This window comes from Neopsephotus bourkii, unplaced genomic scaffold (genome assembly GCF_033783945.1).
Source record: "Neopsephotus bourkii isolate Nb327-2 ecotype Australia unplaced genomic scaffold, CSIRO-AGI_Nbou_v1 NB_1358, whole genome shotgun sequence".
Lineage (NCBI taxonomy): Eukaryota > Metazoa > Chordata > Aves > Psittaciformes > Psittacidae > Neopsephotus > Neopsephotus bourkii.
The window spans coordinates 1,796,325-1,809,338 of NW_026901837.1; the positions used below are offsets into that span (position 1 = coordinate 1,796,325).

A 13,014-nucleotide genomic window follows, 5' to 3' on the forward strand; every position below is an offset into this window, starting at 1 on the left:
GGAGAGCAGAAGAGTGTACGTTCAGTATATGCTTATACTGCAAACCGAGACCAGAGAATGAGAAGATGTTTTTAAAAGCCTTTGGACAAGAGCTGAACCTTGAGGGGATTACGAAGGAGGAGAGGCTGTGCCTGGAGGTCAGCAGTGTCAGGGAGCAGGGAAACTGAGAGTAAGGTTGGTACAAGACTGAGGGGGTTATGTTTATGGGTTATTGTAGACGAAGACGAGCAAGCTTGGTGTTAAAAGCGGGTGGGATGTAAGCCATCTCTGATCCAAAAGCTGCCTGTCTGCATTAGCATGGTGCTAAGCCCAAGCTAATATATCCGGCTTCTCACCAGGGCTTATTAGCTCGGGCTCAGTGCCATACTAACATAGTCACAGGACTTCCAGTTGGCTTGACACCATGTCTGCTCAACGTGTGAGCTGAGCTCACTGTTAATGTTCCTGTAGAGGAGGACCAGGAGATGCCTGGAGACTTGGTTACACCGTGCTGTTGTCCAGGCTGTGGAGGCCAGGCCTGCCAGTCAGCAGGCAGGGGAACATGGGGATGGAGAGCGTACCATGTTTGTGTCCATCAGGAGGGGAAAGAAGTGCAGTGCAGATGAGGAACCAGGAGGGACTGGAACTGGCTTGGTGAGAAGACTTGGCACACAGAGCCTTGGTGTGGGAGTGGCAAATGGGAGTGACTGGAAAGGGAAACTACAAGAGGGGTCAGGGAGAACAAGGTGAAGACTTGCTGGGCAAGGAAGCCAATCAGAAGTCTGAGATGAGGTCTGGAAGATGGGTGGAGACAGGAAGAGGAACAAACTCCACGCCAAATCTGGCATAAAGCCGAGATGCCTGAAAGCAGCCATTCCTCTGCTTCCAGCACATCAGCTGGAAAAACCACCAGCAGAAGTGTCTGATACCTTCCAGTGCTTGTGCTGACCTTCCCAAAACCAACCATATAGTTGCTCTGAGCCAGGTCTGCTAGCTTTCCCGCAGAGGTCTGCCTGTGGCAGATCAGCATATCCCAGCTCTGCTGGTGATCCATGTGGGCACTGGTGTGATGTCAGGTCATGTGGTCTCTGCTGTTTCTATTTGCAGTTTCAAAAATCAGCACAAAAACTGTGGAAGAACATTACTAAAATTGCAAATTCAAGTTCTTCAGAGTTTAGTTTGCCTAACCCCAATTTGGTCCTCTTATGCATTATGATACAGCCTTTAACTACTCATTTAATTACTGTTTTTTTTCTACTGGTTACTTGCCTCATTCAGGCATCAGAGGAGCTTGCTCAGGGAGGTGAATTAGGGTGGTGTAATGAAATGTTATCTTTAGACACCTCTTCCCCTTATCTCATTCGCTGCAGCATCAGGAAGTAAATCGGCCATGGCAGGAAGAAGCGTTCCTCTTCTCAAGGCAGGTGAGCTCTGCTCTGAGGAAACAGGTATTACTTCTGCCTGTGATTCTGAGTAAGAGTCATGACAGTTCACCTCAGCAAAGCTTTTTGCATGTGCTCATTAATTTTAACATCTTCCTGGGTTCACAGTCTGAAACCCTGCAAAATACATAGCCATCACACATGCCGAGAAGAGAAATGCTTTGAACATAGAAAGCAGTATGCCATGCTTGGTAAGTAGGCTGCTCTGCATCCCCAAATTAATGTATGCTTTTGATGTTAGTGTCATTGTGCTTCCATACCTCTTCTGCAGAGCAACAATAGCAATAATACATTCGTCAGCATATGGGGGAGGTATTGTGAAAATCAGATTAGTTGTTATTCGATATTTGGGAGGCACTCAACTGTTGCTGTTGTGACGAGCAAAGTGGAAAACAAGACAAAATCAGTTTGTCTTCCATTTGAACAGACTGTGTAAGAGTCTGGCACTGGGTCTTTCAAGGAGAAAGAGAGAAAAAAACGCAGAAAAAAATGACTTTATTAGTCAGCACTCTTCTTTCTAAGTACCGAATGAGGAAGTGATCTGGTGGACAAAAAGATGGGTGCATCAGATGCCGGTAGTGCAGAACTGAGTTTCTCCATGCAATCCTACACCTGGCATCTCCCACCATTTGGAAGAGTGCCTGATTTTGCACCATAATAGTCTCAGTTTACTGTCATTTTGGAGAGTTTGTCTCACTGCAGAGCACGGCTTTTTACGTGACGCTGTTGTATTGCCAGTCTGATGGTTCGTGTTGTAGGTTTTTACAGAACTTTGACTCAGCTTCAGGGAAGGAGGAATGAAGAAGCAGAAAAGTGAACTTCTGGAAGCCGAAACCCTCCTTTCCCTGTGTTTGAGCAATCTGTGCTCTTATGAAACCTTTTGAAATCTCATTTGCTGCTTACTTTCTGACCCCCAAAATTATTCTTGTGCAAATGTTGACACCCAGCAGAGATGAAATCATTGACTTAGGAAAACACATCTGGCTTATCAGAAGCTGCAGGGTTCCAACAGTACACCAGCAACACCAGCCTTCCTTTTTTGTGTTGTTTGTGGTTAGCTGGCAGATGGCATTATGAATCAGGTTATATGTATCTCGGGGAGCAGTATGTTTTTTCAGTTCATACGAACTCAAATCCGTGTCACACACCAAACTGGTTTTATTTTCTTGTCTTCTGCCCATGAATTTTCTGTGTGCTTATGATTTTGATACATTTACTCAATTTATGTTGACAGTTTTAATTACACAGTCCCAGGGCGCAGAAGCAGAACAAGGTCTAGATGTTTTCCAATTGAGTTACAACTGTGTGTAAATCTTCTGTGTAGGTTGGACCCATAGCTCACTGAAATGAAAGGACAACCAAGTTTCTCCACTGACCACCTGAAATCAGTTAGTCCTCAAAATGTTGGGTTTTTTGATGATTCTGCCACTGAATTTCTTTGATTGCTGAAGGAAGTGATCTGAAAGTGGATGGGCAAGCTATCTCAAAAAATGCTGAGGTTTTGATCTCCTGTATCGTGCCTTTAGACACCAGGCAGGGCAAAAGGAAATACTACAGTCTATTTATTCGTTCATGTCTGTAAAGCCAGAAGATACATTAAAACTTGATTTTACATCTTGGATTTTAGCATCGCAGAGTAATTCCAAAAACAAAATCAGGTTTCTGTGGTGCTTGTTGTGCATAAGAGGAGAGAGCTGCCATCTAATAAACTAGCAAAAAAACCCAGAACAGTCTCCTTGGTCCAACGATTTTGAGTTCTGCTGTTCAGACCTGAGATTTGGGGTTTGTGCATTAAATTAAAGGCGTGGCTGGATGTTCATTATCCCTATGATAAAAGCAGTAAAAATAGGTGCAAAACGGCCCTTGTGCAATGTTGTAATTTACCTTTACTTTAAACTGGCTTACACATCTTAATACATTATGACAATCAGAATTATCAGGCCACCAGGCAGAGAGCAGTTTGTTTTGTTAATTGCTCTTGTTAAGCCTAATTACAGAACGGGGTGGAGTGGATGCGCGGGGAGGGAGGAAGGAATCTGCTAGCGAGAGGAAATTCTAAAATCCTCGGAGCGGTTCCAGGCAGAGTGTGCTGGGGAGCGAGAGCGCGGGTGTGGTGTGCGTGCACGGGTACGCGAGTGCGCCCGAGTGGCAGGCTTTCCATATGGACTAAACTCCTGAGATGCCTGAGCTGGAGGTGGGGAACCTGTGCGGTGTGGACACACGAAGGTACAGCTGAACAAAGAACTGTGTTGTGTTTTGCTTTATGAATTACCTCTTTTAGGGGCGGGGGGGCATGATGCAGGTTACTTAGCTGTTAACTTTTGAGTTTCGTGTTACATCGAGTGTTAGAATGGTTTGCTGACGTGATGTGCTATCCTTTTGATATTATGGGTTGCCTGCACAAGGTGTGTGCACGTAGCTGTGAGTTGGTATCCTAAATCCCTTTGAACTGTTTTCCTTCTTCCCGGTGATTGCAGCAGAGATGGATGTGCTGTCCACAGACTGTGTTATTTGTTTTGACTTTCCAATGAAAAGCATACATCCAAAGAGCCCTTCTGCACTGCATTATTCCAGTTTGTTTGTGTGCCCCACATTACCCTGCTGGCGACTCAGTGTGCCTGACCTGTATTGTCACCCCCTCCATTGCCTCGGGAGCCTCCAGGACAGAAGTTTCTGATAAGGCAGTTTTGAGCGAGGCAGGCACAAAGTAAATGATTCTATAACAAATCTGTGCGCTTCTCCGGGGTATGTTACCTGACTGGTTTGCTGCCAAGGTGGTTTTATTGTTTTGGCTACTGGGTGGAGGGAGGAGACTAGAACAGCAGAGGAGTCACGCTTTTGTTTTGCTTAATTATAATGTACGCTTTTAATAAAGCCTTTTAGTCCCACGAATTAAATGGCGTTGCAATTCTGCACAAGAAGAAAAATGCTACTGCTGTTGCAGCTGACAGCTGAGTGGTTAGGTGGCCAGCATGGGTCTGAGGCTCAGAAGCCTTTTCTTTCCTTGGCTGAAGATAGTGCTGGGTAAATGTGTTTACTTTTTCCTTAGTATTTATACTAGTTAATGTGTCGCACTAGATAAATCTACTTCCTGAGTCCATCTTTCAGCTTGCTCTCTTCCCTTCCAATTGACAAATGGTTTGAGTTTGACACCGTTTTATCAGTTGAGCCCCTGCTGGGTACTGCATGCCTGCTTGTTTCTGCTTTATTGTGAAAAGTGAGTTATCTGCAATATTTTGTTACCGTCTAACTAGCAGTTGGCAGGCTTTCCTCTATGAACTGATTTAGATTTCAGCAACGGGAGGCTGTTGTCTTTCTCTGCGAAGCCCCGTTGTTGCTCTCCAGGAAAACAAAAGATTCCAGGGCTTTCTGCACCGCAATCTGCTGCTGTCCCACTTTCAAGGAGGTGTTTTGTTTGTTGCGGCAGCTTCCTATCTTAAAATGATAAATTGAGCGGACATGTGTGCTGTTTTAAACCTCTGTCTCCAGGGCTTTGTGTTCACTCAGGATAAAATACATTATTCTGTGGTAGGCTCTGGTGTGATTTAAACTTGTTTTAAAGATTACAAAGCAAAAGGGAAAGCATCAACATCTTCAGCAGTGGTGGTTTGATGAGGAATAGCTGTCAGGAGAGGAACTCTACTGACTTAACCTCAAGTGGGTTGCAAATGCATTAGGGATTCATTAATATTAATAGTAGAATAGACATTTCCTGCATTCGTTTGACATCTTCCACACTCTTTCCTCCCCCCCCCCCCTTTTTTTTTTTAAGAACAACTTGGAGTTCATTTTTAATAGTTATTCAAGTTAACACAAGGGTGATAAGCTAAAGTTAAACAGGAGGAGACCCCTGAGTGTGCACGGTTGATCTCTAGGAGTCCTGGATTTTGGTGTTGTGGTTTGGAGAAAGGTTGTGGTAAACTCTTGGGTGAGGCTTTCAGGGCAGTTTGCAAAATGGGTCCACTAGGTACAAGTGTAACCAGAAGAAACTGTTGTCAGAAGAAATTGTTGGGTGAGGGTGATAGAAAGGTCACTATCAAAATGACATGTAAGGTTAATAACTGTAGATTTCTAAGGTGGGCACGGTAGTATCTTGTTCACGAGTTCAGGGGTGAAAAAAGAAAATCCAAACTATTCTTCAGACTCCAAATGTTTTGTTAGGTTGGCTGAACAGTGCAGTTTGAAAAATGAATAGATCCCAGGTAATTTTTACTGAGTTTCCATTTTTTAAGTTGTGTGATGCATGTTTTTGTGCTTCTGCTCTGTCACTAGCAGGCTTCCAAGCTTTCTTCAAAACAAAATAGGAGAGCAAATCTGAGAAAAACACCAAATACCTTTCAGACGTAAAATAAACCCAAGAATATTGTCAGCACCAGGAAGGAACACGTAATTGCGATGATCGTTTTTCAGCATCCTGCACAGGACATCGCAGTCTCACCCACAGAGCCCTTCAACTAGGAGAGCTCATGGTAGTAAAGTGAGACAGGGGCTTGCTTTTTATAGAAAACATAGCTGAGAGTCCCAGTCCGTAAAATGTCAAAAGAAGAAAAGATAAGCCCGCACAAAGCACCTGGTCTGTCAAGACTAGTGATGCCGCAGCTTCAAATGCAGAAGTGCACACAAGTTTGGCAGCTCTTACTGATAGGGCAATTTGAATTGTCAGTGTGCGTCTGCTCTACTTGTTGAGCCTAATGCAAAGTACAGTTTAATCACTGGTGTGCCAAATTGACCATGATTAGCTGTTATTGCAGATTAGTGCATTGTCTGGGGCTCCAGAATTATTGATCTGGGTGCTGTGCTCTGGTGTTTTCTGTGCCCTCTATCGTAACCTCTCCTTAATGCTTAGGGGAGGAAAGCAGGAAAGGAGAGTAGGAGGAAAGAAGTCCAGATGGGAAGAAAACAGGTCCTGAAAAGACCACATAGGAACTAGGTCAGGTACTCTGGAGATTAAAGAAGCATGCTTCATCCCTGGACGCAGGAGGCAGGGACAAGTAGCATACAATTACGAGGAATTAGAACGGCAACAAGTAGTGCAGATTTATCAGCTTTAATTGTCTATTGTCAGGACAGAGCCCTTCTTGTAGATCAGGCACTGCCAATGCTTTAATACCTCTAATGGACTCTCTATTGTGGGATTATCTCTTCTAAGGCCAATGTCTTTCTTAAAACTAGTTGTTTTGGGAGAGGGAGGGAAAAAAGAAAGAAAGAAAAAGGTAGCAGCAGCCCTTGGGTTCCCCCCCACCACCCCCCCTTCTGGTTTGTCACATTCTGCAGGAAGTAGCTGAGAGCCCGGTGTTGCTCTTCTGTCAGCAGCACTATTCCTTCAGGGGAACTGATAGATACCTATTGAACATTAACCCTCTTTGCTCCACCTTCCCCAACGAGCTCCTCCAGAAACAATAGCTGGTTGATAAAGAGCAGATAAGCAAGGACACCCGGCTTAAGAATCTCTCTGCTATCTTTATTTTAAAAGCTTTCTTGGGTTTTGCAAAGTAAACATTACAACATTTAAAGAAGGATAAGGTGTCAACTATTTAATGAGAAGTTGTGTTTAATAGCAGAGGAATTCTTCCCTCCCCCAGCCAACACACAGGTATGAAAAGACTGTTACTTCACCACCCTGGGGTAGGAAAGGTGGAGAAATGATGACTGTACTCTTAGAAGCTTAAAAAGTGGTCCTTCAGCCCACCCCTGCCAGATTCCCGAATCAGCACTAAACATACAGTCACTATTTCAAATCCTTTGGTCCTGGATGCACAGTAGTCACACTGCTGGATCTGTGGTAATCTGTGGGTAAATATTTTTGTTTCCACCATATGTGCTTTGTCATGGTGTGTAGCTGTTGTTTGTGCTAATCTGTTTTGAAATGTGCTCCCTGGCCAGTTCTTTGTCTGAGAAGAGTGGTGTGGTTCCACCCATGGATCTCACCCTTCTTCTGGTGTGTTCATAAGCTGCAGGAGATTGGACAGCCTTGAGAGTATCTGAAAGAAAAACTGAATTGTGCCAGAACAGAGTCCAAAGTTTCAGTATGGTTCATATCACTATGACTTACCAGGCAGGTTGAGGCAAGAATACCCCCAAAAAGTGTCATGACTGCCAAGTTGGGAAGAGATGTGAAAGTTGAGTTAATGCAATTCATTCTGAGGTGGCTTTGTTATTTAAGATTGTTGTCAGCTTGCTGTGGGGCTGATGTCTTTGAAATACTCACACGAGTGAGACTTCTAATATATGTATACAGTCCCATCCCTCCTACATAAGAATCTGGAAATCAGTCTATCTTAAAGGAAAATTTCCCAAAACACTATTTTTTCAGTCCTCTGTCACCAGTAAGGCTGGAAAATGGTTGGAATGGGTTGGCCTGTTTTCATTCATTTCTTCTCAGATTCAATTGCTATGGACAGATTATTCAAAAGTCTTGTGTTTGGGATGTGGAAGGTTGATTTTTGTGCTCAGGTTTTCTTGTCCAGTATAAACTTGGATTGGTAGAAACACGCAAAGACAATACAAGAGTTGCTGTATGGGCTCATGGCTGTCATCGCTGTCTTTCCCAAGACCGCCATCACTCACAAGTGTGATGGGAAGGCTGATGGTAACCAAGAGGGGAACATCCATGGTCTTCTATGTGAGGCATTTCCCTTCTTGTAAGGGACAAGGAGATGGCTCCTTGCCTTTAGTCCGGACGCTGAAGTGTGCTGCCTTTTCCCACAGTGAAAAGAAGTGCAGTGACAAAGCCTCTGCTGCTGCTCCTTTCTCAGTATCTTTGCTACCCCAGCTTACTTCCTGGGGAACAAGAGTGAGTGTCTTCAGACTGTTTTGCCTTTGCTGCTCAGCTGCATTTGCTGAGAAGCCCAACTTCTCACATTGACTTGCCCTCCTCATAGCAGGCACAGACAGTCCTGCTCCCTCTTCTTAAACTTGAGCCTCAGTAAGAGGAAACGGCTGAAGCTTAGTTCTTGCTTCTGTGTGTTTTTGTTTTGTTCTGTTTTGTTTTGGGTTTTTTTTTATTGGAGGAGGATTGTTCTGGCTTATTCATACGTCATCTGAGCAGTATTTTAATAAGGCCTAGCTGGAAACAAAAAGGGATATGGTATTTTAGTTTGACTCCTTTTTCTCTTTTTAAGGAAAATTTCTTGAGAGGATAAACCAACAGAAATCAAAAGAGATGGTAAGGCTGGCACTAGGCAGTAGCTGAGGCTGCAGCCAAAAGATCTGCTCTTGGTGTTGCACAGCTGAGACAAAAGTAAACTTAAAGGCATTTGGAAGTGCTAGGAGGCAATGACCAGGGTGCTCTGTAATTAAAGGCAGTCCCTGAAAGCTGCATGTGTTAATTTAAAAGCCTCCTGGCTACAACATACACCACCCCAAATGCCCTTGCAAAAACCTTCATGTAGATTCAAGTGTGATTTTAATTTCTCTCCTTATAGGCAATACCGTGCTGAGGTTGTCTAGGGCATACAAAGCCTCTGAGATCGTATCTGAAGCCTATAGGCTGTGTTTTGCAAAAGTCAGGCCAGTCTGCGAGAACTGTTGCACAGTCACTAGAGTGTGCTTGCTCTCTTTCCCTTGAATCTGACAGCAACCATGTTTTCAGATTCGTGGCCCCCAAACATGAGTATATCTCAGCAGAACTTGAAAGCAAGTTCTTCTTTAAGTTTGATTTCTCAATTGGCTTTTAAAAGATGTGCAGTTGTGCAAGTACATTGTGTACCTTCTCCGAGTAATGACCACAACTGGTCCCCAAATGTTTACCAGCACAAGGATGCCTACATGCAGGAAGTGGGAAATGGGGGTGGGTCTGGTAGTTACTCTTGATGTGGTCAATCCACCACTGACCTTGTTTGGGTAAGGGGAAGGGGAGGATGTGAAAATGTGACTCTGCTTTAATCTCTTGTGTGCATTTTATCTCCCCTCCTAACTTTCTAAAGAAGTTTCATCTGTTAGAGCCAGCTCCTATCCCTCCTTCTTCCCCTTACAATTATAGCAGGCACAGGGAGAACAGCAGCAGCAGCGGTGGCGGCAGCTGAGCTGAGGCTGAGTTGGGCAGGCTTGTTGTTGAGCTGAAGTGGTGATAGCATCAAAGGAAATGGATGGGGATTTCTGAGATCAGAGCTGTTAGGGCCATTCATGATTTGTTGCCAGGCTGAAAGCTGCTGCAGAGAGAGCTGCCTGAGAAATGCTGATTAATACAGTAATTGAGGTTTTCTATGAGCGAGAAGGAAAAAACGAAAATATGACTAAAAATGTTCTTTTTGAAATGAACAGCATTTTGAGATTGCACATTCCAGACAATAGCCGCTACTGGTATGAAAGATTTCTATAAAAGTGCAAAAAACTTCTGGTTGAACAGAAGTCTTTTTATGTTTCTCTATTAAGGAGGAAGGTCAGAAGGTCAGTCTATATATTTCTTTAATGGCAGAGTTTCCTTTTTGATTCTTTCTTTAGTACACATTCTTAACAATTTGTTTCTGTCTCTTCTTTCTTGATAAACTTAGTAGTCCAGACCAGGCACTGCTAGGCTAGACCTGCACACCAGCAAAACCTCTTCTGTGCTATGCAGTTCTGGGCCCAGCTTCACTGAGGCACCTGGAGCTAATTTCAGGATAGCCTTGGAGTGTGCCACACAGTTGTTTGAAGTCTGTAGGCTTCACTAGCTGTACTCGCCTCCCCAGGCTCCAAGGAGAGAGCCGCACTGACCTGGGTTATTGGCATCCTCCTGCCGTCCTGATGAGTATTTCACTTCATCTGATCTGACCTCATCTCATCTCTGCTTCCTCTTCTTCTCCAGCCCAAAATCATTCTCAATTCCTTGAAAGGCATTCTCAATTTCTTGCTTTTCTCTGGCTGGCCTTCACATTAAGAAGATCAGTCCTTGAGGAAAATGCATTGACCCTGTTTTCTTACCCCCTCCCCTTTTCTGTTTTTTCTTTCAAGCTAACAGGGAAGTGAAAAGTTCTGAAACAGCTGCCTCTCAGAGTAAGACTATTTTTCGGTAAAATAATCGCCTTCAGTATGACTACATTGTTTTTCTGTTCTATGTGGTGTGACTCAGCATCAGTTAATTAACCCAATCAAGTAGGCCGGATTTCTCTCCTTTAATGAATGGTTCTCCTTACTTCAGAGCCTTCCTTAGACCTCATTTTGGATGTGCCTCGGTTTTACAGGGTATATCCAATTACATTTATATTCTTCAGCCCAGTGCTTGGGCCACCTCTCTTGTGGAATTACACTGTGGTGGAAGTTAAGCCAGGACACTCACTTGCAAGCAGTTGCCCTACTTATGTCTGCTGCCACAAGCCCTCCTGTGTTAGCGCATACAGAAGGTCTTTACACAGATCTACTATTCTCAGCATCGCAGACCGAAAATGGCAAGTAATCCTTTCCACACGTCTTTTTATCAGAGGGAGGAGGAGCAGGTTCAGGGAAGGGAATGTGTACACCAGTCAGAAAGGTACCTGATTGCACAAAACTTGCTTCCCTCCCCACCCCCTGCCTTTCTCCCTTTTTCCTGTTAAGAAATATGTAACACCGAGATCACCCCAAAATATCAGTGCACGTGTGTTTAGCAGAAGAATGTGAAACTAGCTGCCGCGTAATGTGCCAGGAAAGCAATGAGAAATATGCTTGCAGATGTGTGAGAAAGGAGGAGGAGAAGGAAAAGTAGTAGGGGTTGCCCGGCAGTGAAGCAGCCAGCGTCCACGCTGTGCTGCGGATGGCTATAAATGGAATTGTGCATCACCATTCCTCTGAGCCCTAGGACGCCTCGTTGAAGGGACAGGACCACTGAAGGAAGTAAGGCATCTGGTTGTTTTGTAATGAGAAGCAGGAATGCTCTTAATAATAAACAAACAGGACATTGTATGCCATCATCACAGGATGTCCTTCCTTCAGCCAGCACGCTTACTTGGATCGGAGGAGGGAAAAAGAAATTGGGTGCGCGGTGCACTGATTGCTATCCCGATCCTCCTCCTCCCACCACCAGCGTGCTCCCGGGTGGTCGCTTGTGTGTTCCCTGTGTGAGATCCTCACTCATTTTCTTGCCACACTGCGACAGAGGCATTGGGTTTGGAAACGCCTGCTGCCATACCCCGCTCCTGTGAGCTTCCCTGCTGTTACCTAGGGACGGGTTTTAGTTAAAGGCAGAAACATAGATGTTTTTCCTAATTGCTTTTACAAAAGTTGGCTAGAAAGCGACTCGGGAAGGGGATAAACTCAGACTTCTGAAGCTCTCAGAGTGGTAACATCAGGGGTTGGGAGAAAGCAGTTTAAATCGGGTTTTAATCGATATTCTGGAACCGGGTCGTCATTTTAATTGGTTTTTTTTTTTTGTGATGCTCTCTGAAGACAGACTGGGGAAGAACGAGAGCGGGGTACACAGTGGAGCTTAAAATTGCAGGAGAAATACATTTCTAGTAAGAACCGCCTCACGCCCGCTTCTCCTGAGGCACAGAGGTGCTGCTTGCCCACGCACCCGACGGACCCAGGCAGCCGGGTAGCGCTGGGCCATCACACCTTGGTCGGAAAGGGTGGGAGGAATAGCAATATTAATAATAATATAGAAAGGGAAGGCTGGTGTGTTGTGAGGGGCTGGGGCCGGGAGCCGGCCGCGCCGCGCCGCGCCGCAGGTAGCGCCCCACCTCCCGCGCTGTGGGGAGAGGGAGGGAGAGGAGGGGCCGTGCGTGAACGCCAGGCGCGGGCGGGCCGCGCCGCGCTGTGCCGGGCCGTGCCGTGCCGTGCCGCTGTGGCAGGCGGCCCCCCAGCGTTTCCCGGCGGCAAGAGCAGGGCGCTCGGCAGCACCTGTCTTGACAGCGGGGGGAGGAGCGGGCGGGGAGCGGCGGCGGCTGGAGGTGTGAGTCAGTGTCCCGGGGACCCAGCCGCTGCGAGCAACGAGCGATGTTTACTCGGTAGAGATGAGCCACGGTTGCCGCCGACGGTGGGCTTCGGTGTGGAAACGCGCGCGGACTCTGCCCCGGTAAGCAGCGCGGTGCTTGCCCCCTCGCCCCCAGCACCCTCCCCGGCTCCTGCTCGCCCTCCCCGGCGCCCGAAGGACGGGGCAAAAATTTCCCGGTCGCCTCGCGGCTCGTCGGGAGCGCTTCTCTGACCGGCGTTAACCCTTTCGCTCCGACGCGCGGCTGTTGCCCCCACTCGAGTTTCGCGGTTCGCCTCATTGTAATGCCAAGAGCCGGTCCCTATTATCGCCCCTATCGCACCGACAACGGCCGGGACTGGGCGCTGGGGCTGTTCCCGAGGCGGCTCTCGGGAGCTGCCTGCCGCGGCTCCCGCCGCAGCGTTCCCGGACGGCCCGTCCGTGCCTCCCCGCGCTGCGGGAGGGGCGGCCGCGGGGGTCTCCAGGTAACCCTTGGGCAGCCAGCCCTTCACCTCTTCCTCGGAAGGTCGCGCTCTTCCCGGCTTCGCGTTTCGTTTTTTTTTCCGGAGGAAGGGTGTGAATTTTACAGTAGCCGGGTATCCGAAAAGGAAAACCGAAGGGATTTTACACCGGGCTTGAACGTCATTCCCGGTTACTGGCACAGGCACAGATTTTGGCTCCTGATGGACCTTACAGAAAGAGCCCGACCTCGTACCTGTTTGGGGATAG

At 46.5% G+C, this 13,014-nt stretch overlaps 1 protein-coding gene across 3 annotated transcripts in view; it reads left to right on the plus strand.

The window, feature by feature from the left end:
- PRDM1 (PR/SET domain 1) overlaps positions 1-13,014 on the plus strand; it is a 99,946-nt gene that overhangs the window by 64,554 nt on the left and 22,378 nt on the right. The window contains exon 1 of one of the 3 annotated variants that reach the window (XM_061366749.1): positions 12,179-12,390. The exons of the other annotated variants lie outside the window; for them this stretch is intronic. The gene's annotated coding sequence lies outside the window, so the exon portion shown is untranslated. Of the gene's footprint in view, positions 1-12,178; positions 12,391-13,014 lie in introns of those variants that run through there. 3 annotated transcript variants of the gene reach the window in all.